The sequence below is a fragment of the Coloeus monedula genome, assembly GCF_965178545.1.
Source record: "Coloeus monedula genome assembly, chromosome: 6".
NCBI lineage: Eukaryota > Metazoa > Chordata > Aves > Passeriformes > Corvidae > Coloeus > Coloeus monedula.
Genome location: NC_138786.1, coordinates 693,049 through 717,835, shown reverse-complemented (window position 1 = coordinate 717,835; position 24,787 = coordinate 693,049). Strand labels below are relative to the sequence as shown.

At 58.1% G+C, this 24,787-nt stretch overlaps 2 long non-coding RNA genes across 3 annotated transcripts; both read right to left on the bottom strand.

Moving 5' to 3' along the window:
- Positions 1 to 218: 218 nt before the first annotated feature.
- On the bottom strand, positions 219 to 5,141 carry LOC309574426. 2 transcript variants are annotated; one of them, XR_014226531.1, is made up of 4 exons: positions 5,026 to 5,141; positions 4,733 to 4,911; positions 4,436 to 4,587; positions 219 to 330 (listed from the first exon to the last, which is right to left on the bottom strand). It is a non-coding gene; the product is annotated as an uncharacterized lncRNA (long non-coding RNA). The 2 variants fall into 2 exon arrangements; XR_014226532.1 differs by lacking the exon at positions 219 to 330 and adding an exon at positions 2,899 to 3,013.
- Positions 5,142 to 9,465: 4,324 nt separating this feature from the next.
- On the bottom strand, positions 9,466 to 11,728 carry LOC309574423. Its single transcript, XR_014226527.1, has 3 exons — positions 11,596 to 11,728; positions 10,636 to 10,741; positions 9,466 to 9,938 (listed from the first exon to the last, which is right to left on the bottom strand). It is a non-coding gene; the product is annotated as an uncharacterized lncRNA (long non-coding RNA).
- Between the last annotated feature and the right edge of the window lie 13,059 nt (positions 11,729 to 24,787).

The following is a 24,787-nucleotide window of genomic DNA, read 5'->3' as shown; positions in this document are numbered from 1 at the left end:
AGTTTCTCTCCCCCCTGGAGCTTTCCTGCAGGGATGGGGCAGGGCAGGGAGCAGAATTAACCCTGCACCTCCCATGGGCACTGCTGGCCTTTGTCTCTCTGCTGTGCCATCAGCCTGTGGGAATTTGCTGCTGCCGCTGCCACCCCACCTGGGGGCTGCGTGCTCCTGGCAGCCCTTCCCAGCCCCACACCCGAGCTCCAGCGCTGCCTCCAGGCTGTGTTGGGAGAGTTTGCTGGGAATGTGCCTCATCCCTGGGAGTATCCTTTCCTTCCAGAGTGGCTGGATGGAGCTTCTGGGCTTGTCAGCTTCAGAGTTTGCTTGCAAAAGTCACTGCAGGAAAGAATGACAAGGAGGTTTGTCAGAGTGCTGCTGTCAGACCCCACCTGCCAGTCTGTGCTTTGGCTTGGAGGTTGTTGTGTATTGGCCCTGCAGGGAATGAATGTCCCCTTCCCACCTCAGCCCAGCAGATCCCAAGGGCTCTTCCTGGAGTACTTACTCTTTGCTTCCCTTTGGGATAACTTAATCTGCACCCTTCCATGAGCAATTCCTTGGCTTCTCCTGGAGAAAACCCCATGGCAGAGGCAGTGTGCAAAGGAGCCCAGAGCTGTGCTTGGAGCAGAGAGTGCTGAGAGCTGCGTGTGCCTCTGCTGCCCCAGGCTGGCAATATCCCCATGGCACAGACTGGGCAAATGGCATTAGAGGGAGCACAGTCCCTTCCTGGAAGAGGTTTTCTCCTGTGCAGATCAGGCACAGGGCAGGAAGGGAACTTTGGAGATCAGCTGCTTTCCCCCAGAAAGCATCACTCACACCAGCATGGATGACATGACCTGTGCCCAGCACTCACCATGCACCTGGCCAGAATCAAGAGCAAAGGCGGGTTTGGGTGTGAGCACTTGAAATAACTTTGAAAGAGAAGCAATCACCTTTTGCTGCTTCTTTCTTTCTTGCAGATGCTGGGATTGCCTCTGGGCACATGGGCTGAGCTCTCCCTGCAGGGAACTGTCAGGCCTTAACAGCTGTGAGGTTGTGTTCTTCTCAGTGGGGAACTGGAAATAATTATTAATTAATTAATTGCAGAAATGTTTGCTGAACCTTTCCCCTTTCCTGGTAGATCTTCTCTTTCTGCCTCTGAATTTACAGCTGTTCCCTGGTGTCATTGGCCCTGCCTGAATTCCTTGCAGCTCCTCACTGGGAAAACCTGGGATAACTTTGAGGGGACAGAGGAGACATTTTTAGCTGAAAACCTGGGCTGGCTGAGAGGGGACACAAGAATTGTTTGTGTAGGAAAATGGGAGGGGATGTCGAGGGGAGTGAGGTGGCATTTTTGAGGGAAAAGCTGAGGTGATGTTTAGGGCAGAGAATGCACATTTTTGGGGCAGAAAAGAGTTAATATTGCACAGGAAGGAAAACTTGGGGGGTAAAATTTGATGTAATCTGTAGGGGACAGAATGAATGTTTTGGTGTAAAAATGAGGTACTCAGTAGTAGACAAATAAGGAAAATTTTGGAGGCAAAATTTGACAAAATCTCAAGAGCAGAGAATGAACACTTGGAGGGAAAAATGAGGTGATGAGTACTGAGCATGGGGGAAAATTTGAGCTAATCTCTAGGGGAGAGCATGAACACACTGAGGTAACATGAGGGAATCAGTTGTGGGCAGGTAGGGAAACTTGTGTAAAAATAACCTTAAATAAGCTGTAGAAAGAACATTTTGAGGTCAAAATGAGGTAATCAGTAGTAGAGAGATGGAAGACTTTGGGGGTAAATCTTGATAGAAGCTACATGGTAGAAAGTAAATAAATATTGAGGGAAGAATGAGGGAATCAGTAGTGGACAGGTAGGGGAATTTTGGGGGGTAAAACTTGAAATAATCTAAAGGTTGAGAATGAATCTTTTGAGGTAAAATGAGGTAATAAGTTGTGGACAGTTAAGGAAAATTTGGGGGGTTAAACTTGAGGTAATCTCTAGGGAGAGTGTGACCACTGACATGAACTGAGGCAGTCACTGGGGCAAGGCAAGGAAATTTGGGGTGTAAAACTTGGGAAGATCTGTAGGGCAAAGAATGAACATATTGAGGAAGCAATGAGGTGATCAGTAGCCAACATTAGGTAGAATGTGGGGGGCAAACCCTGAGGTAATTATGTAGGAATAGTAAGGGTTTTTGAGAAAAAATCTGACCTAATTTGTAGGGGGCAGAATGAACATTTTGGGGATAAGACAGAGATAACCTGCGTGGTTTTGGTTTTACAATCTAGTCAGTGCACAGGGGACAAAATAGACATTTTGGTAATAAAATCTGAGTTCATCTGCAGAAGAAAGAACTCATGTTTTGAGGTAAAAAGGAGGTGATCAGAATTGGGCAGGTAGGGAAAACTGAGGGGGTAAAATGGGAGGACATCTCTAGGAGAGAGCAGGAGCATCCTGAGGTAAACTGAGGGAATTGCTGTGGACAGGTGGGTAAATCTGGGGGGTAAAACTTGAGGGAATCTCCATGGTAGAAAATGAGTATTTGGAGGTAAAAATAAAGTACTCAGTGGTGGAGAGGTCCAGAAAATTTTGGGGATAGAATCTGAGGTGATCTGTAGCAGAGAGAATGCACTTGATGGGGTAAACTGAGGTAATCACTTATGGACAGGTAGGGAAGTTCAGAGGGGTAAAAACTGAAAGCATCTGTAGGGCAAAGAATGAAAAGATTGAGGTGGGAATGAGGAAAGAGGTAGTGGACAGGTAGGGAAAGTTTTGGGGGCAAATCTTGTGGTAATCTCCAGAGCAGAGAAAGAATGCTTCCTTGTAAAAAATGAGGAAGTCAGAAGGAGACAGATGGGGACATTTTGGGGGTAAAATCTCAGGTCATCTCAAGGTGAGGGAAGGACTATTTGGAGGTCAACTCAGCACTCACTGTGTCTTCCTTCCTTGGCAGCAGCTGGCAGGGAAGGGAGAAGAGGCCTCAGGCTGGAGAGGGGCAGGAGAAAGGCACTGTGGGCAAAGGCACCTCCCTGGCATCCCCAGGGCACCTGTGGGGAACACAGTGGACACTTGGGGAGCAAAGGGAGGTGATGGCATTGTCCCTTTGGGGGATGCTGGCATTTAGATCATTCCATCCATTTGCCTGCTGACATTTCCCAGCCCAGGGGCTTTGGCTGCCAGGGCAGCACAAAGATTGTTCCCTGTGTGGTGCCCAGATTTGGGGTTTGGCTTTGCTAGTTCAGATGAATTCTACCCAAAGCCCTGAATTCCCTGCTGAATTGCCACTGGAACAGCCTCCCAGTGCCTCCTGGAGCATGGATATTCTCATGCAGAGCTGCCTATTTAACACCAGCTGTGGCAGGAACCAGCAGAGCTTCCAGGGAAGCTCAGCAGGGTCAGGGCAAGGACAGCTTCATGTTCCACAGAATTTGCTGTTTGTAACCCTCATCCCCCAGCCCCCCCCAATGTCCCTGGGGGCACCTGACAGAGTTCCCTGGAATTCAGCTGCCTGCACCCCCCGAGCTGGGGCTCCAGGTGATGTTTTAAAGCAGGAACAGGCGCTGGCTGGACACACTCCCAGCCCCTGCTGAGGCAGCCCCTGTGCCCACGGGAGGACTTCTCTCCCTGCAGGAGCTGATTTCATTCCAGAGCCTCAGGAGTGGCCTCTGCAAGTTCTTTTCCCTCAGGAAAGGGATGCACATCCCTGCCTTCAGGGCACCTGCAGTGGGAGCCACCTGGGAAAGCTTTCCATCAGTTGTGCAGTTCCAGCTGGCTCCCCAAAAACTCCCAACTCAATCCAAAGAGATTTCTCTGACTCTGACCTTTCATTTGAAGGCATCTCTGAGGGCATTGCTTGGCATTTCATTGCTGTGGGCGAAGCTTGCCTTGGCTTTAACACTGCTGAGGGATGATGGCCTCAGGCTGGAAGGGAAGGCATTTTGGGTGGCTGGGACATAGCTGGCAGGAGTGTGGGAGGTCAGCACTGGGAATTGCTGTCTGAGCCCCTCTGCAAACAGCCCATTCTGACATTGCCCAGTGCCAGCTGTTCCTTGGGGCATTTTTGGGGTGTCAGTGGGGTCTGTCGGGACTGAAGCATCTCTGGGTGCCTGTTCAGAGCAGCCCCTGGCCGAGGGGCCGCGGGCAGCCCTTTATCCATGTCCATCCCAGCGCTGCCCGGGCAGCCCAGTGCCCGTTCCGGGGATGTGTGTTTGGCACACTGCGTGCCACGGGCAGGACACTGCAGGCACAGCTCCTCTCTGCAAATCCAAAGCACAAGAGCTGCTGCTTCCCTTCCTGGGGCTCCCGGCCTTCTCCCTGCCCCCATTCCCTGCCAGCTGGGACACATAGAGGAAGCAGCAAGGAACACTCCTGGCAGTGAGCAGGAGTCACTGAGAGCTCTGTGCAGCTCTGGGCCACAAAAGCTCCCCAGCCTCAGCAGCCAACTGGGATTTTGGGCTGTGAACACTCACCTGAGGGAAAGGCCCCTCTGCAGGCAGGAGCAGCCCTGACACTCTCCAGAAGAACTTTGGCCATGGACCAAGTGAACCCTCAGGCCTTGCCTTGCTCATTTCTCCCTGGAAAGGGCCATGGAACGAGCACCTTTACAGCTGTTGGGTAAATCCTGGAAAGGGCAGGAAATCAGGGTTATGGGATGAGTTTTGTGCTGCCACACAACTAACTGATCACCTGTGTTGTTCCATGATCAGGGGCTGGGGTGTAAAGCAGCATTAGCATAAAAGAAGGAGCTGTATTTGCATAGGAATTACCTGGCTGGCACTTGGCATTCCTATCCTAGGCAGGACATTCCCAGGAGCTGAGATTGGCTTGGTTGGAGCAGTGTACTGAGAATGCCCAGGTGTGGGTTCAATCCCCAGATGAGGCATTCACATAAGGGTTCGACTTGGTGGTCCTTGTGTATCCCTTCCCACTCCGGATCTCCTGTGCTCTAGAAATAAAGAATAAACAGTTTCCACTGGACTTTGAAACCCAGAGGTTTTTGCATTGGAGCGTGCAAGCCCCAGAGAAAGCGGGGGGGAGGAAGGATAGCATCAGGTCTCACCCGGCAGGTATCGGATGAGCGGCCCAAGCAGCAGCGAGCCCCGGCGAGGCCCCGGTCCCGCAGCGGGCGCAGTCAGAGCAGGAGCGGCAGCAGCGGCCTCGGCGCCAGCGCCCGGCCCGGAGCGGCTCGTCCCGCTGCAGCCGCGCTGGTTGGGCGGGGGCGCGGCGGGCGGGAGGCCCCCGGGGGAGCGGCCCGGGGCAGGGGGAGGCGGGCGCTGCCGTGCGCAGGGGGTGCGGCGGCCTCGGCAGTGCCGGGGCTGGGGGAGCTCCGCGTCCCCGCGGGGGCTGCGGGCGGGGCCGGGCCGGGAGCGCCGGCGCTCCGGTTGCGCCAGGGGGCGCCCCACAGGGCGGGCGGCGCTGAGGGAGCGGCGGCCTCGGGGGGGGCCGGGGCGGGCACGGGCGGTCCCCGCGGCCCGGCCGCTTCCAGGCGCGATCCAGCGCCTGCTGCGGGGAAGCGCCGCCCTCCCGGCGGGCCCGGCACCGGCACGGCCCCGGCTCCCCGCGGCCGCAGCGGGAGCGTAGCCGGAGGTCCGGCGGGAGCCCAGCCCCGCGCTGGCCGCAGCGGGAGCGGCAGCGCCGGGCTCGGCGCCAGCGCCAATCCCGGAGCGGCTCTTGCCAGCCGCGGCGATGCCGATCCCTAATGCCATCCCCCATCCCACCTCAGTTCTCCGGCCCCGGCAGCCGCACCCCGCCCGCCGAGGGACAAGCGGCTCGGCCCGGGACCCCCAGCAAACACCGACAGGACCCGGACACGAATCCCCGGGTCCCGTTCCCGGTCCCACCTCAGCGCCTCGGGCTCGGCGCAGCGCCGGGAGCAGCCCCCGGTGCCGGGCTCCGCACAGCGCTCCGAACGACGGTCCCGCCGCAGCCCGGGAGGAGCAGGATGAGCATCCACCGCACAAAGCGGAGCGGGCGCGGACCCGCCGGCATTTACGGGCGCGGGCGGGGCGGGGCGGGCCCGGCACAGGTGTGAAGGGCGGGGTCCGCACAGGTGCGCGGGGCCCCAGAGCGGCTGCGCGGGGCGGGGCCGAGGGGATTTAAGCCTCGGGAATCGGCGCCGCCGCCATTTGCTCCCTCGGCGCTCGGTGGGAGAGGTTGTGGCCGGGCTGGGCTCTGTATCTCTGTATCTCTTTTCCTTTATATTTGTCTTTACCTCTCTTCTTCTAACCCTCTCCGCTCTTTCCCCTCTGCCTCCCCTCCCCCACCCCCTACACCCCCCCCCCTACCCCCCCCCTCTCCCCCCTAGCCCTCCCCTCCCTCCCCCCCGGCCCGGTCCCCCCCATCCCCCCTCCCTGTCCCCCTACACACCCCAACCCTGCCCTACCCCCCCACCCTGTCTCTCCTTCTCCACCGTTCTTTCCCCCCCATCCCGGGTCCCCCCTGCCCCCTCACCCTGCTCCCCTTCCCCTCCCAATTCCCCCCACCTGCCCTCAGTCCTCCCCCTCCGTCCCCCACCTTTGCTTCCCCCTCTACCACCTTCTGTTCCTCTTCCCTCTTTCCCCCTCTGTACTTTGCCCCCCCACCTGTGCTCCGTCCTCGTCCTCCCCCCCTCCTTTCCTGTCCCCCCATCCCACCTCTCCCTGCACACCCCGAACCCCCCACCTGCGCTCCTTCTTTGACCCCTCTGCTCCCTTATTCTCGTCCTCTGTCCCGTCTTTCCCCCGCAGCCGCGGGGCACGGGGCGCCGGAGAATAAAGCCCAGAGGGCCGGAGCCCGGCGCCCCTGCCCTCGCTGGAGCCCCACACGGGCCGGGCCCGCTCGGCGGGTCCCCCGTGCGGTACAAAAACAGCGCCGGGGCTCCGGCTTTCCACACATCACACTGGGGATCCCCTCCTCAGGAGGGGTTCCCGGGGGGGGTGGTGGGTTTCAGGGAGGGTGGTGGGTTGGGGGAGGGTGGGCCCCCTCCTGAGGAGGAGGTCCCGGGAGGGGGTCAGGGTGGGCCCCCTCCGGAGGAGGGGGTCCGGGGGAGGGGGTGGGGCGGAGGGGGGACTTTCCCCCCCTCCAGTCCCCGCCCCCTCTCCTGGACCCCCTCCTCCGGACGGGGCTCACCCCGGCCCCCTCCCCGGGATCCCCTCCTCCGGACCGGGGCCCCGGGAGGGGGGAGGGGGGCGGGTGGGGTGGGGGGGAAGCAGGGGGGGTCACGTCACTCTGCGGCATGAACAGACATAGAGCTCACAGGCCAAACCAACAGCCCCTCCCGTCCGGCCCCCCCACCCCACCCGCCCCCCTCCCTCCCCCCGGGACCCCGGTCCGGAGGAGGGGGTCCCGGGGAGGGGGCCGGGGTGAGCCCCGTCCGGAGGAAGGGATCCGGGAGAGGGGGCGGGGACTGGAGGGGGGGGAAAGTCCCCCCTCCGCCCCACCCCCCCCCCCGGACCCCCTCCTCCGGAGGGGGCTCACCCTGACCCCCTCCCGGGACCCCCTCCTCCGGAGGGGGCCCACCCCACCCACCCCCCCCGGACCCCCCACCCCCCCGGGACCTCCTCCTCAGGAGGGGGCCCACCCTACCCCAACCCACCACCCTCCCTGAAACCCACCCCCCCCCCGGGAACCCCTCCTGAGGAGGGGATCCCCAGTGTGATGTGTGGAAAGCCGGAGCCCCGGCGCTGTTTTTGTACCGCACGGGGGACCCGCCGAGCGGGCCCGGCCCGTGTGGGGCTCCAGCGAGGGCAGGGGCGCCGGGCTCCGGCCCTCTGGGCTTTATTCTCCGGCGCCCCGAGCCCCGCGGCTGCGGGGGAAAGAGGGAAAGGGGAGAGTCAGGGAGGGATGAGGGGGGTAGGGAGAGGAGTCGGGGTGGGTTGGGGAGAACGAGGGGGGAAAGGATGATGGACAGAGGAGAGGTAGAGGGGGAAGAGAGGGGAGTCGGGTTGGGGAGCGGGGTACGGAGAGGGGAGAAAGGAGGGGTCAGGGAGAAAGGAGGGGTCGGGGAGAAAGGAGGGGTACGGGGGTCGGGGATGCGCAGAGGAGCAGGGAGAGAGAGTGGGGGGCGCTGGGGAGAGGGCAGGAGGGGGGCTGGGAGAGAGAGAGAGGGAGGGTGTGGGGAGAGAGAAAGAAACTGGGGGAGCAGGAAAGAGGTGATAAGCGGGGGAAGAAGGAGGAGGAGAAGGGCAGGAGAAAGAGGGGGAGGAAAGAGGGGGAGCGGAGGCCTCTCCCGGGCCACGCCAGGGGAGCCCGGCCCGGCCGCAGCCTCCCCGAGCTCTGAGGGAGCAAATGGCGGCGGGGGCGATTTCGGGGGCTTAAATCACCTCGGCCCCGCCCTGCGCAGCCGCCCTGGGACCCCGCGCACCTGTGCGGACCCCGCCCCGCGCACCTGAGCCGGGCCCGGCCCCGCCCCTGAAGCCGCCCCCGGCCCCGCTCGGCCCCGCCCCAGAGCCCCGGCCCCGCCCGGCCCCGGGGCCCGCCCTGCCCGGCACGGGGGCGGCTCCATCGCTCGGGGCCCCGCCCCTCTCTCCCGGGCCGGGCCCGCCCCGCGCACCGGGGCCGCACCGGGGCCGCACCGGGGCCGCTCCCGGGACCGGGGCTCCGGGTCGTGCCGGCGGCCGCTGCGGGTCCCGGGCGGTGCCGCCTCTCCCCCGGCGGGATCGGGGCTGGGATCGGCACCGGCAGGAGCCGCTCCGGGACGGGCGCTGGGGCCGAGCCCGGCGCTGCCGCTCCTGCTCCGGCCGGCTCTCCGCGGGGAGCCGGGGCTGTGCCGGCGCCCGGGCAGCCCCGGGATCCCGAGCCGGGCCCGACGCGCCGGGCCGGGCTCCGCTCTCAGCCCTGAGCCCCTCCCGGAGCCCGCCTTGGGCCCCACGACGCGGCCCCGGGCTCTGCCGCCAGCCCCGGACGCGGCGCTGAGTCGCTGCTCCCGAGCTCTGCGTGGGGCCGGCGAGCCCGGCTTCGGGCTGTGCCTGAGGCAGGACTCGGAGCCCAGAGACACACACTCGCCCTGGCCCGAAGAGCCCGCTTTGAGCATCAAAACACGGCACTTGGCCTTTAATTCAGGGCCAGCAAAACGCAGCACTTCCGTTTCTCTTTGTGAGCCCAAACACACAGGACTCGCTCTCTTCCTCAAGCCCTGAGAACAGGATTTAGTCACTGTTTCTGAGTCCCAGCTCTGGCCATACCAGCCTGCTCTCAGGACTCCACAGTGCAGGATTTAGTCTCTGCTTTTAAGCTCTGCGCCTGCTTTTGAGGCCCCAAAACGCAGCACTGGGTCTCTTTTTGTGAGCCCAAAACCGCTCCTGTCCCTCGGGTTCGGAGCCCCCAGAAGTGCCCGGGGCCACGGCTGGACCCCAGCTGGGCACCAGCAGCCGCTCCCTCACCCCCCGTGGGATGGGGAAGAGACCAGAGACAAAATTCCAGCTCAGAACAGTTTAATAATGGAAACCAAGACAAATGCAATCATTTGAGAGTAATGACAACACATAGTAACAGTGAGAGCAACAAGAGCAGTGGTAACAATAATGAACAGGAAACAGAGAAAAGCCCCTCCACACCCCCCCCTTTAACATTATAAATCCAAAATTTAATCCAGAGCAACACAAACTCCCAGCGTGGGGCATTTCCATATTCCTGTTCCTTTCTCTGTGTTCTGTCCTGGGGACTTGTGGACTGAGGGAGGCACTGGCTGCTCCTCTGGCCAAGGGGAAGGCTCCTGTGCTATTGCCATGAAGGGAACACCTGGAATTACTGCCCTGGGAGCCCAGTCCGGTCCTTCCAGTGACTGGGGGGCACCCAGAGGGTCTTTACACGAAATGAAAATGACATCCTGGTCCAGTGCATTGACAGCAGGATTGGACACTCCTGGCCAAGGTGACCAGTCCGTGGGAGTCGCACCGGTGACCATCCAGGGGGGATTTTAACTTGGAGACTTGCAGATTTCAGCGTGCAGAAGCTCCAATTCTTTTTGGCACCTCTTGTTTAAATGTCTCCCCACTGGAAGAGGTCAATTAGTCTTTTTACTGACCTGACTGCCAGAGGCAGGGAAAAACAATCAGCGTTCCCTGAACGCCTCCAGCACTTCCATGTCCACCTGCAAGGAGTGGCCGATGGGCAGGAGCCTGCCCAGAACAGGCTCAGAGATGGGGCTTTCAACCCAAACCATTCCATCATTCCATGATCTCTGCCTGTATTGATGTTGCACTGTTCCCTCTCCAATTTAGATTCCCAAATTTAGATGATTTATTCAAGGAATCATTTTAAAATTATTCAGGAATAAAAAGGGAAGCATCAAACATACAAGAATCATTCCTACACCCACCAAACCATTCTTAACTGGAAGCCTATTCCCTCATCTCTGTCCTTGTTTTGCTTTCCTGGAAAACCTTGTGATCCCAGAGTCTCTCAGAGCGATGTACTGGCATTACTGGAAGGTTTGCTCTCTCAGAGAGCCTGGGGGGTTTACAGCACTTGTTCCTCTGCATCTTTATCTTTTCATCAGCTTTCCCCTGAACAGTGCTGTGAGAGAAGCTTGGAATTACCAGAAATGGATCAGGTTCACATTTTTTCCCCACCAGTTTTCAACTATTTTGAAATGTGCCCAGGAACACTGCTGTGAAAGGATCAATCAGAACATCCTGAAAGAGAAAACCACCTCCAGCAGGAGCCAGAATGATCCCATTTCTGTTCTTACCTGGTCCTGCCAGAGCTCCCAACAGCCATTCCCATTCCGAAACAAGAGCTATGGAAGGCATTCCTGCTGTCCGTGAGGGTGAGGAGGCAGTTCTGGATGTTCTTTGCTGTGGAATCAGACAACAAACAGAGTGTAACTGATCTTGGTGGTCCCTTCCAAGCCAAACCAGCCCGTGATTCCATGCATGGATCAGCACCTGTCCCAGCTCCATTCCAGAAACCTCCTCCCACTAACCCAGAACTTTCCTTTTTCTGCTCAACATCAGGGGTTTGCTGCCGAGTGCCCCGGGCAGGGGATGCCTCAGCCTTCCCTGGGACCGCAGCATTCCCTGGGCTGCCTCAGCATTCCCTGCGCTGCTGTTCCACGCCCATCCCGTGTCCAGCGCCGTTCCGGGCTGCAGTGCCGGGCTCTCCCCACGGGGCGGCAGCACCGGGAGCGAGCAGCCCCGGCCGGTCCCGCTGTCTCGGGGCAGCTGCGCCTTTAACCCGCCCTGAGCCGGCGGGGCCGTGAACACAGCGGGCACAAACCCCACTGCAGATTAACCCAGATTTTACCCCAAAATGTTCATTTTGTCCCCTACAGAATCCGCCCCGGAGCGACGCCTTGGGCCCCGCACGGCCGAAGCAGCTGCGGTGTCCCGTGCCCGCAGCTCCCGCTGTGCCGGGACAGCGATCCCTGTGCCAGGGCACCCATCCCTGTGCCAGGGCACCCATCCCTGTGCCAAACACCCATCCCTGTGCCAGGACAGCGATCCCTGTGCCAGGACAGCGATCCCTGTGCCAGGGCACCCATCCCTGTGCCAAACACCCATCCCTGTGCCAAACACCCATCCCTGTGCCAGGACAGCGATCCCTGTGCCAGGGCACCCATCCCTATGCCAGGGCACCCATCCCTGGGCCGGAATACCGATCCCCCGCGGCCCCCACCGTCCGCTCGGGGCTGTCCCCGTTCCCCGCTCACCTCCGAGCCCGCAGCACCCGCCCCGGTGCCCCCGGCCCGGCCGCGCTGCTCCCCGGGCTCCCCGCCATTGCCGCTCCCGGCGAGGAAGGGCGGAAGTCACCGGTACCGCACCGATGCGGCGATCGGGTCCGTGGCTATTCGACCTTCTCAAGATGGCGGCCGGAAGGACCCCGCTCCGTCGATTCGGCTGCCTGAATGCTCCCGCCTGCCCCAGGCGCCGCTGGCCCCACAGTCGGTGTCCGCAAAGCGGGAAACGCCTCAGAAAATTGTGCTGAAAGCTCTGGGTTTGTGTCGGCGTCGCGTTCAGGCAGCCGAATAGACGGACCGGGAGGCCTTTCAGCCGCCATCTTGAGAAGGTCAAAAAAGCTGCGTAAGGAGCGCCATCTTTGGTGTGGCAATCCCGTGATTTCCGCCCGCCGCCGCCATCTTGGGTGCTGGCAGAAGCCACTTCCGGTTCGGCCGCCATCTTTAGTGTGGCACACCTAAGGCCCCCCCGCCTCACAACGGCGTCTGTCTATTCGGCTGCCTGAATCCGGCCCCGACTCCAACGCCGGCCCCGCGCTTTCCGCGCGATTTTCCGCGGCGCTTCCCGGTGCGAGGACACGGCTGGTGGGGTCAGCGGCACCGGAGGCGGGCGACGGCCCCGCGACCGGCGGCAGGCATTGGCAGGGACGCCTCTCAAAGGGTCCTATCGCGTCCGCCATCTTGAGTGTGGCGGAAGTGGCACCCGCCCTCTGCAAGGTCCTGGCAGCTGCTAATAAAGCGTCACTTAGCGCCATCCCGAAAGCGCCCAACTGCGCCTTCCTTTCCGAGCCGCCCTCTCGAGAGCGGCACATTGGCATCTCTATTCTGACCGTGCCCGCCCGGTGCCTCCCGCCCGGGTCGCGCTGCGACCGCGCCTCTGCTGCCCGGCAAAACCGGCCCCGCCGGGCCGCCCCCCGCGCTGTCATTCCCCGCGGTCACCGCCCCGCACGGCGCCCGCTCCTTTCCATAGCTGTGGCCCCGCTCATGCACGGCCGTGTCCCTCGGCTCCGAACCGCCCTTCGCCCCTCCCCTCCGCTGACAGACCCGGCCCCGCTCGCTCCCGCTCCTTGCCACGCTCGGCAGCCACCGAGGCCGCCGCCCTCTCGGCTCAGCCGGCACCGGGCGGCAGCAGCGCCGCCCAGCTCAGCCCGGGGGCAGGCACAGAGCACAGGGAAAAGCCGGCTCCGGGCGCTCTGCAGCTCCTGCAGCCCGAGCGTCTCGGCTCCTGCGGCCAGGCGCTTGCTGCTTTCCTTCCTACAGAAAAACGCCGGCTCCTTATTCTCAAAACCTGCTGATCTCTATTCCCAGCTTCTTATATTGCTGTATGCAACAGAGTAGACAGAGAGGGCTGGCTCATTTCAAAATGAATTTACATCTAAAGTAGTAGTATTTGTCTATAGCTGTAAAAATGAAGAACTTAACAGCTTTTAGTATTTTACACTGTCATACACACATCCCTCCCAGGGGATTTTCTGGCAGTTTTGGGCCCCTCTGGGGGAGGACACCCAGCATTGGCCCCCCTGATTCCCCACTCACCTGCTCCTCCACCGCATCGTGGCTCTCCCAGGGACATTGGGGGGCCCCAAGTGACATTCAGAGCCCCCGAGTCTCCACCCCCTCCCCCAGCCTTTTTTCCTCACCCCCAAAGAATGCACAAAACGAGACAAACTGCCCTGGACGGCAGCACGGCACTTTCATAAAGCCATTTCCATGCAAACATCCCCCAGAAAGGGGCTCGGCAGGCACAGCCAAGGGGGGCAGCCCCCAGCAGGCTCGGAGCTCCTCCCCAGCTCCGGTGTCCCGGGCTGGCACGGGGGCAGCGGCCCCACGACGCTGCCGCGGCTCCCGCTCCGGCTCCGCTCCTGCGCTCGGGGCAGGGGCAGGAGCTGTCCCATCCCTTCCCTACCGCGCCGCTGCTGCCCCCGCCAGGCTGCGGCTCCGGGATCCCAACCTGCGCTCACGGACACATCGAGCGCTGCGGGGGGAGCACGGGGGAGAGACCAGGAGAGGCAGAAAGAGGGAGCGGGAGCAGAGGGGACACAGGAGGAAAAGGAAGAGCAGGCTGCAGGATGAAACTGAAAAAAAACCCCACCTGCGATGGGCAGCACGACAGAGAGGGATTAAAAAAGAACAGGGGCAGGGGACGGGACAGAAGGATCCCGTGAGAAACAACGGCACAGGGAGCACGACGGATCCCCCGAGAAGAAAAAGGAACAGCAGTGAGGCATGGAGAAGGACAGAGAGAAAGACGGAGCGGTAAACACACAGCAAAGACAGAGGGATAATACAGAGACAGAGAGGGAAACAAGGACGGAGGGAGGAAATGAGCGCGGCACGGGGGCGTGCGGGGAAGACGGGCAAGGCGCAGCAGAGGGATGGGGAAAGAGAGGGATGGGCAGCAGGACAGGGACTCCCAAGAGAAGGGCACCGTGAGGGAGAGGGACCGAGCAGCCAATGCAGACAGGGACAGGCAAAAGGACAGCGAGAGGGACAAAGAAATACAGTCAGACTGCAGCACAAAGGAAAGAGGAGAGCAAGAAAGAAGGAAAGAGAAAGATGCGGGCGGCGAGGGAGACACAGAGAGACAGAACAGGGAGAGGGATTGAGCAGAATTTATTCAATAAAGGTCAGTATGGATTTCTTAAAAGAACACCAGAACATCCCTATCACGGAACTCTGCTGCCTGCTTCAACTTCACAGCTGTCGGGGAATATTTCTCCCCCCTCTCCTCTCTGAGGTGTTTATTAAATAAAGATTGAGTACTTATTTCTTAAAAGAAAAGAGAGAGTGAAGCAGTGAAAGGGAATGGCATGGGGAGCACACAGGACAAGAAAGCAACACAAAGGACACAGTGGACAGAGAGAAGAAAAGAGGTGGAAAGTTGGATGGAAGGCTGAAAGAAAATCAGGAGCAAACGCCAGGACTTTAATTAGAGAGGGTGGCTGACGAAGCTGCCAGTAAAGCAGCGGCTCACACAGAAGCTGCTGCTGTCACGGCTCGGCCCGGCACTCACTAATTAACATCTGTCTCCGGGCAGGGCCATGAACCCCCTGCTGCAACAGGAGGGGAAAGCCGAGGGGATGATGCGCACCGGGTTCGGTGCCGCTCAGCCCCAATCCCAGCCCGTGGCGCCAGGGAACGCACCCCGATCTCCGAACCTTCTCCCAGGGAAATTCCACCTTCACCCCTTCTCTTCCCCTCCCGGTGTCTCCGTGGGCCCGGAACAAACACGATGAGAGGTTTCTCTGTTGCAGGTTCTTTGGAAATCCTACACTGACTTTGAGAGGGAGCAAGAGGAGGAGAAGACAACCAGGAAACTTTACTGCCAACCAACATCAAAGCCCTCGCACCGGAGAAGAACGAACGGCTCGTTTTTACACGGCCAAATTCCTTCCAGTTTCAGCATCGTCTGTTTCCCGGCCCTGTGAGAACTGCTGGGCACAGCACCACGAGTGAAATGCTCTCGTGTTCAGAAGGCACAACTGCAGAGAACAGACAGCAAAGCCATCTCGAGGCAATTTGGGCACACAAAATCCCCCTTTTTGCACCCTGAGCTTTCTGTTAAGCCACACCTGAAATTCCCAGTTTCTCCGTACTCTGCCCCAGAGCTTCCCTCTCCCGTCAGTGCCGTAGGCAGGACTGATTCCATACTCACAAACCCCCCTTGCCACGAGCGGCGCTCTCTGCCCGCCAAGGACACGGCACCGGGCAGGGACATTTCTCCCACTCCCCGGCAGAGACCTCCTCCTGCCACATCCAGGGAACCGCAGCCGCTCAGGGAACACCAACTTGGTCCTGGCCTGGGAACAGGACAGGGACAAGGAACACTTTGAAGTCATTCCCACCTCGGTGCTGTCCAGACCCGGCAGAAAGCGCTTCCCACACCTCTCCTGGAATTCTCTTCCCCGGCCCTTCCAGCTTCAGACGGCTTCTGTGGGAGCCTCAAGTTTCGGTGCAGCTCAGAAGCTGCACGCGCCTAAAGCATCCCCACGGGAACGCGAAGCTTCCCTCGGGCATTTCGTTTCTTTATCCCAAATATTCTCCCCACTCAGCCACAACCTAGAAAGAACAAAAGGGAAAAGAAGGAAGACCAATTAATTCTGACATAAGGAGTCTTGACTATCCCAACACACTGCCAGGTGAAAAAACATCCCTGCCCCTCTAACAAATCCCTCTGATACTGTCTCCATTCAGGATCAATTATTTAAACGTTGTATTAAGGAGCATAAGGACACAATGCTTGGAATTCTCAAAAAAGGCTCAGCTTGGCCACTCCAAACACTTTCCCACCCGGGGAGCTGAGCTGTCCCAGATTTAAACGCCACGTTTGATCCAAATCCGACAGAAATCTGATCTTGTTTGGCTACTGAGCTTTCCCAAAAGCTGTGCAGTCAAGCCTGGAAATCCTCGCTGAAGCTTTGCCATGTCACATTGGGATTTACCCTTGGGAAAACCCCACTCTGAGCACTTGGGTTTCAAGAGGTTGCACCCGATGTTACAGACACAGAATTCCTGTGGCGTTTGGCATTTCCTGCACCTCCAAACACGTGAAAAGAATGAAGTGCAGAGTCCCAAGGCTCCATTATTGCCCTTCTCCTCACATCCCTTTCCTCAGCTGCACGTGGCTTTGTGCCTCCTCTGAAGGGCTGGAAAGGAATTTGGGAACCCCCCCTCAGCTCCTTCGGTTTTCAGCTTTTTCTCTGAGGCAGCCCAAAAGGCAAACAGGAAAAAAAAACAAACCCAGAAGTGCACAAAATCCCAGCCCCTCCCAAGATGCAGCTCCTCACACCACACCTTGGGAGAATCCCTGGTGCTTCCAACACCGCTGCAATCCCACCTGGAGCTGAGCTTACAGGGTGCTCTGCCTAATCCACATGCAAGCCTGGATAGCCCAAAGCCTGCAGAGGAGGCAAAGTGAAGGGGAGAGGGGAAAAAACGGAACTGTGGGTTTTCCCCGTGTTTGCAACAGGATTGAAGGGCAGGATGGAGAGGTTTTGTGGAAAAGAAGTACCAAAGGCTGCTTCATTGCCAGCAATTAGCGCTGCTCAGGTTGAATCCAAGAGGACAAATGCACCAGGATCAAACAGGAGCGGCCGACAGGATGGGTTATGACACAGATCTGTGAAGCTGGAGCCTTCTTTCTTCTCCAGGGCTCTCCCAGAAATTCTCCATGGCCGGACGTGCTCCCGCTCTCCCCGCTGGGGAGGGTGGACTTGGATAGCCCGGGTGACTGGTGAGCCTAAACCAAGAAAGTGATGCAGTGATCCAAGTGTTCTTCCTGAGGAAATGACATATTCTCTGGACCTGGGATAACCTATCCTGTAGATACAGAAATGCTGCTAGCAAGGATTTTCTTGCTATTTTCTAAGCCCGTGAGAGACTTTTCTCTCTCACAGAAGAGGCAGCAGAGTTCTGTAAACAGCCAAACACCTGCAGCCTTGAAAAGTCTTGTTTATGGTACAGTAGGAAAATATTTGGACAATGGATGTTTTAGGATTTTAGCCAATCACCCCAAGGGGTGGCTGATCCTTTGTCCAATTAGACTGTGAAGAAAAAAGTCTATAAAAGAGTTTGTAAAATAATTAAATAAATCAATCTCGCTGCACAATTCCTGCTGCTGGATCTTCTCTCCTCCTCCCTATGGCTGCAGGACACGGTGATATACCCTAGGGGTGCAGTAATACTATCCCATGGCTTTCTCCAGGAAGGGTCCCAGCTGGATATGGTCTCCCAGAAAGGATTCCATAGGGGCTCACCTTTTGCCTGGAGCTTGGCTGAAGTCCTCAGCAATGCCAGGGAATGTGGCCATTGGAGGCTTTGGGCAGATCTGGCTCATTTGCCTTTTTAGGCTTTGCTTCCTTCTCTCAGCCTTCCCACTGGATTGGGGTCTCCAAGGAATATGGAAACCCCATTGGATTCCTGCTCTTTTGGACATTTTTTGTACCGTTCCTGTACAAAACGAGGCCCCCTGTTCGGATGCTTTTCCCCACCGTTCCCCGGCACTTTTATCTGCCGGTGCATTCCCTGCGTTGCTTGGGCTCTTCCCAGATCTCTGAGCTCCTTCACAAGGCAGGAGATCGATTTGGCCCAGGAACTAAACCCTCCCGAGGAATTGTCTGATGCCATCTCTGCATTTGACAACTGATCCTTGTGCTCAAAGGATCCCTCTTTCTTCCCTTCAGCCAATTCCAAGGCTCGCTGCCCCCAGCTGCGATCAGGCCCCAGCCTGATCCCTGCAGTCTTCCCTGCCGGGATCCTGCTCAGGAATCCCTGGGCTACAAATGTAAGAATTCATTCTTCCCACCCCTGCCCAGTTCCAAAGGATTTGGTGTCTGCCTTACCCAGCTGGAGCCTGCTTCCAACTCTGTTCTTGCTGCTTCTGCTGCTTTCCATTGCCCAGGAATTCCACCGATGGAGTGACAGCATTTTCCAGCTCCTCCAGGATTCCCTCTGTTGTGTTTGGGTGCTGGAAGGATATCAAAACCAGGGCCTCACTATCAGGAATTACATCCCTGGATTTGTTCCTTTCCAAGTGTCACCTCTTCCCAACAAAGCACTGGACATCCAAGGAATAGAGAAATTGATGTGCTGACCACTGCTTACTCCTCTGGAATGTCAGAGCTTGGGAAAATGGGCAGCTGGAGCTTTTCCTGGTGCTACCCATGAAGTGTATTTTACCTAAGAGCCCCTGCCCATGCCTTTGCCTGTATCCACCAAAAATCCACCTGTTCATTCCCCAGCTGCTGCCTCCCTCTTTTCCTTTATCCCACAGAATTTTAACAGGTGAATATTCCCCTCTGCAAGAGCACCTTTCATTCCAAACCTAAGAACAAACGAATCATTCCTTTGGATATTAGAATTCCACTGAGAGCAATGGATGCAAAATGATCCTCTCCTGGCCCCTGCTGCATTCCTGGAGCAGGGATTCTTTCCCTCTTTCCCCCACACCCTGCGGTGCCCGCCCTGCCCTGCCCCCTTTTCCGGCTTTGTTCCACAGCTTTTGTTTCCACCTCTTGCATCCTTTCCCTCACTCCAGGAGCTCCCAGCAGTTCCACACCCTCTTTTCTCCCATCCTGATCCTTTCTCCAAGAACAGAGCTGTGCATTCCAATTCCCTTCTCTTTTCTCTGACAATTCCCACCAATCCACACCTAAAGCTGACACAAGGAACACTCAGTGCCCACAAATGCAAATCCAGACCTGGCCATGCCTAAACTCTGAACACACAATCCCCGACCATCTGCATTAATTCAAAGCTAACATTTAGGACACAGTTCAGGCTGCAGCACAAAGTCAATGCAGACAAAGGCTCCACAGGAAACGTGGGATTTCCTTCCTGCAGTGGCATTTATGGCTGAGCAGATCAGAACAAGGCCTGAGCACACAGGACTGGAGAATAAACACCCAGCAACAACCCCTGTGCTCGGCAGGGGCCTGGGGCATCCCAGTCCAGGCTATTGGCTTCTTTTCCTTTTCTTCACCGCAATTAACCTTTAACAGGAACTTGTGAATCCATCCAGATAAGGAGACGTTTCCTGAAACAGATCCTCCATAGAAACAGGAACAGAGAAGCTCACTGCCACATCCAAAATCCTTCAGCAAAGCACTTGCAAAAGCAAAGGTGCTGAGGGATTCCCAGGAGCAGCAGGGAACCCAAGTGAAGGGGGGAAACCGGCCCACGGCAAACAGCTGCCACTGCTTTGCACTCCAGGCGCTCTGCAAGCACAGCTTCCCTGGAATTTCACCCTCAGCATCTCTTCCAAGCTCCACAGGGGAACAAACAGGGACTCCAACATCTCCTTCCTTTGTCCATTTTGCAGCACAGGCCCACCAGGAGGAACCGGAATCCAAAGGCAGATCTAAACATGGGACTCCCACTTGCCACTCTCTCTACCTTTTCTCCAGCTTGGCCCTGGGCTGGGAAACAAATGACAACAAACGTTTAAAAACCATCCTTGAGGTGTCTTGAGGATGCCCAGGCCTGGCAGAAAGCCCTTCCCACCAGCCTGCCCAACATAATCAGGTGCAGCTGCATACCCCAAACTGCTCCTGAAATTTGTGCCACACTGATTCAATTACTTGGTTTACTTCTATGAAGTCATTAACTCTAGAAAAAAGGTTTATCGAAATCTGAGGGCTCCAACTAATTCAGGGGACATTTTCCTCAGACAAACAACTAACCCAATGAACTCCTGTGCTGAGAGTTCACCCCCCATCTCACGGGCACCGGCCATGTCACAGCCAAAACCTTCCCCGGACCCAGCACAGCGCCCTGGCCCTCCACACACGGGCACCTCTGGGAGCCATGGGCCAGCAATAGCCCAGCGCCTCTCAGGGGCCTGGGCCAAAGAGCTGCAGCAGCCAGAGCGCCCCGGGGAGAGAGAGGAACCCGCGAGTTCTGCCCCCACGCAGCACAGGAGGAGCTGCCCTGGCCCAGCTCTGCCTCCTGTGCCAGCAGCAGCGCGGGCGCAGCTCTCACCCACCAGGGCTGCAAGGGGCAAGCGCCTGCGCCCAGCTGGGCACCGATGTGGCGCGGCCCCAGCGCGCTCCGCGAGTGCCCCCCAGGAACAAAGGGCAGCACCAAACGAGACTCACCCACAGCGCTCCCAAAAACTCTCCAGCACCATTTGCTGCTTCCCTCTCGCTGCCAGGGCCCAACAAGCTCTGGCTCAGGTCCTGTCCCAGGCTCGCCGGTGACCTTGAGAGGAAAAGGTTATGTTCAAATTCAAGCAGGAGCTAAACACAACAACAGAGAAGCACAGAACGAGACAAATTATCTTCCACCGCCCTCAGTAGCCTCAATTCAGGAGGGTCGGCAGAAACTCAAGAGTTGCACAGGGCAAAGGTCCAGGTGTACCTTTAGATACATTCAAACATCCTGGAGCCCTGGGCTTTCCTAGTGCCTCGGTACCCAACGTCAGGGGGGGAAACCATCCCAGTTCAGGCTTCCCCAGCCCATGTGCAGGTGTCACCCCCAGCCCTCCCAGGGGCTCCCAGTTCCCAGGGCAGAGCAGAACCAGCACCCAGCCAGCAGCCCCTCGGGCCTGGGAGCTGGGGGGCACTTCCAGAAGTACACCATGCCTTGGAGCAAGCTGGCCAAACAATTCCACACCTAAACCCTTCAATCCCTGCAAGTCAAGGCAGACTCCCAAATGCCCAAGAATTCGCAGCTGCCATGGAAAAGTTAAAAGATCAACGTCTGCCTGAACTGCATTTGCAGAGTCCAATTGCACCCATTTTGCTCTGCCTCACGCTGGCAAATTGCCCGGAACGTGCTGTGGACAAGAGCCTGGAAACCATGGAAAACTCCTGACACTGGTATCCCGACTCTGCCTCCTGCAGACACCCAGCTCAGGGAAAGCTTTGCAGCAAAGCACATCCCAAAGGAGCTGTTTTCCCCGAGGAAGCCCAGCAGCGGCAGCGCTGCCCCAGAGCACAAAGCAGCAGCTGTGCCGGGGAAGAGCATCCTTCAGTTCCTCTGCTGCTCACTTGACCACAGAGCTGTTCCTAGGCCACATTCACCTGCCTGGAGCACCCATGGTCCCGAGTGCCCGGAGCTGGGCTGGCACCGGCACAGGCGGCACGGGCAGGATGGCCCAGGGGCTCAGCACGGCCCCGGCTGCTCCGGGAGTGCCACGGCAAAGATGTGCCTGGTCCCGGCTGGAGCGGGGCAGGAGCGGGGCTGTCGGGGGCAAGGCGGCCCCGGGGGGCTCTGGGCGTGTGCGAGGGGTCAGGAGGGGTCAGGAAGGCTCTGGATGCTGCCGATCCCAAATGTCCGCGCTGGAGAGCAGCAGAGCCCGACGGGCAGCGCTTCAAGGTGGGGAGAGGCTGCCGGGCGGGAAACCTGCGGGATGGGATGGGATGGGATGGGATGGGATGGGATGGGATGGGATGGGGATGGGATGGGATGGGATGGGGATGGGGATGGGGATGGGGATGGGGATGGGAATGGGATGGGATGGGGATGGGGATGGGGATGGGGATGGGGATGGGGATGGGGATGGGGATGGGGATGGGGATGGGATGGGATGGGATGGGATGGGGATGTGGTGGGGATGGGATGGGGATGGGATGGGATGGGATGAGGGTGGGGATGGGATGGGATGGGATGGGATGGGATGGGATGGGATGGGATGGGGATGGGGATGGGGATGGGGATGGGATGGGATGGGGATGGGGATGGGGATGGGGTGGGGATGGGGATGGGGATGGGGATGGGAAGCAGCTCATCTGTTCTTCCTTGGGCCCGGGGGAGATTTTGGCAATGATCCTGGAGCTGTTCTCGGAATGGGAATTACTTCTGACAAGCAGCCACCTGCCTCACCAGCACAGAAAGCACAGCCAGCACTGCCAGCATTCCAGTGCCACCAGCACCACCACCATCCCTCTGCTGCTGGAGGGACCATGGCCCCTCAGGGAAGAGAAACGAGGAATGGTAGGAGCCTGTCGTGAGAGGGAAGGCAGCTGGAGAATGGGACATTCTGCAAGGAAGGAGTGTTTCTAATCAGTAGGAAAGGAGGAGCCATTTGAAAAATTGTTCATGTGGGGCTTCTGACAAAAGCCACTTCCTCTGTAGGAAAGAAAACCAAAACAAATAACTCTGAGGAGGTGGAGCTCTGACAAAGCCAAAGTCACAATTTCTGACTCCCCCGTGACTCCACTCACCCTGGGGGAGCAACACGAGGACAGGGCACGGAGAGGAGCTGGTGGGACAGCAGTGGGCACCTCCTGGTGATCTGGGCACTTTCTCCTTCGTGTTCCTGACCTGGGAGGAGCCGCTTTAGGGTGTGGATCCCAAAGGAGCAAGGGGTGCCAGGAAGCGCCGCTGATCGGGACAGAGCCCCTGTGCCTGCTGCTGCCCCACACTGAACAGGTCAGTGGAATGTTCTCCTTCCTCCCTGCCCCACCTTCCTCTCCTCCTGCAGCTGCTCTGTTCCTGCCGCCCTCTCCCGGTGACCGCAGTGCCCTCCCCAGCTCCTCCCTGCTCTGCCCTGCTCTTCAATTCTGCATCTTGATACCAAAATGGGCCGGAATAAACTTTCTAACACTATGGGAAGCAGGAGGAAGCAGGAATTCTTTACCTGTGCAGGACACACAGGAGGATCTCTCCTTGTTCTGTGTGTGGGGTGAGACTTTACAGCAGGGGTTTTATCCATTAGAAACACACATTGTCATTCAAATCTGTTTCTTACCTAATTCAAAAAAATCACTTCACTAGAACTGATTTCCGTGAATTCAACTCCTCCTGGAAGTCTTTTGATGGTCCTGCAGATTCATTAAGAGGGGTCTCTGCTGGTCATATTCACTGAATGCTTCAGTATTAAAGGTGACCTTGCCTTGAACTGTTTTTTCTGGATGTGCACTGTTGCTTCTTGTGACAGAACTGCCCCAGAACCACTGCAGGCCTCCTGATCTGTTCCTGCACCGGCTCCAGCCTCATTTCTAGCCCTGGGTGCACACATTTAAATCCTTTAATCTTTTTCACTACTTGGTCTTTCAGCAACACTGGGGAAATGAAAATGTTTATTCTCTATGTTCTTTATCAACTTCCTGCCAAACAGCCCAACCCTCCCACCTCCCTCTCCCACCCCACCATTCCCACTGCCCTCCTCCCCTGCACATCTCACTTCTCTCCACCGAATCCTTCCCACTGCAGGGAGCTGCTGAGGAGCCACTTGGTCCATCCCTGGATTCTCCAAGCACTGACTGCCCATCCACTCTGACCACAGCCGGGGCCACATCCCAGCGCCTGCCCAGCGTCCATCCATGGAGGTGAGCTCCGTGTTCCCACCTTCTGCCTCACCCACCGAAGGAGACGATCTGTGTGAGACAGATGTCACCAACGTGGCCATACACAGTGTGACACTGCTCATCTGCCTCTGTGGGCTGGTTGGGAATGGGGCTCTCTTCTGCCTCCTCAGACGGAAAGGGCGTACTGCCGGCATCTTTGGCCTGGCTGTCACTGACTTCTTCTTCCTCCTCTTCGCACTCCCCTCCGCCCTGCTCTTCCTGCTGGAGGACGTGTCCTGCTCTCCTATCCTGCCCCTGATGTACGTGAGATTCCTTTACCTGGTGTCAGTGGTCTCCTGCTACTGGGCACTCTTCTGGATGACAGCCATGAGCACCAAAAAGGACATGGAAAAGCTCTGCAAGCTCTGCTGCCACTGTGACCTTCCCGATCCCATGATGTGGGTGCTGTGGGGCGCTCAATGCTTGGCCTTCTTCGCTCCCATCATTCTCATTCCCACGGTGGCTTCCCTGTGCCCATCACACGAGCAGGAGCACTGCCGGCTGTCTCTCATCTCCACGTTCTCTGTTACCCTGCTCCTCTTTGCTGCACCTGTGCTCATCACCCGCATAATCAACATTATTAAAGCCAAGTGTGGCTCCCAGCAGCAGCAACCCAAGAGGTTCGATGTTGTTGTCGTCCTCGTTGTGCTCTTGGCTCTCCTTCTGAACCTCTGGAATTTCCTGCAGCAGCTTGGTTACACCGGTGTGTCAAGACAGGTTTTTTTCCTGCTCACCTGCATCCACAGCACCATCAAACCCTTCATCTACTTCTCAGTGGGGAGTTCCTGGAGACCCTGCTCTGTGGGGAGGTGCTGGATGCTCTGTACCGTGGGGTCCCTCAGGGAATCCCTCTGGAGAGTCTTTGAGGAGAGAGAAAAAAACACTCCCAGCAGCAATGATCCTGCCATGGACTCGGTGATCTGAGCCTGTTGATCCCTTCCCCTGTGCTGCTGAAGGACCCCAGGACAGTGACTGAGGGATTCCTTGAGCCAACTGATCAATAAATACCCACGGGATCAGCCTCCCTGGGGTGGTTTATTCCTGCAGGAGAAGGGAGCAGGGGCAGTGCCACGGGCGATGTGGGAGGGATGCTCTGCAGGGAGCACACTGGAGCATGGATTTCCTCCTCCCTCCCAGCTCCACGTGGCTCCAAGCAGCACAGCCAGGCTCAGTCCTGTTCCCTGGCTCTATTCCCCATGGAATGACCCTCACTGCCTCTGGGCCCCAGGGAATAAACTCTGTTTCCTTTAGCTCAGCAGATGAGTTTCATGGCGTTTTGAGGGAGCTCTTTCCCGGACAGGGTGCGACAGGTTAAGCCCTGGGGACACAGCCAGCACGGGGCAGCGGTGATTCCCCAAATCTCTGCGGGGCTGGTGCCT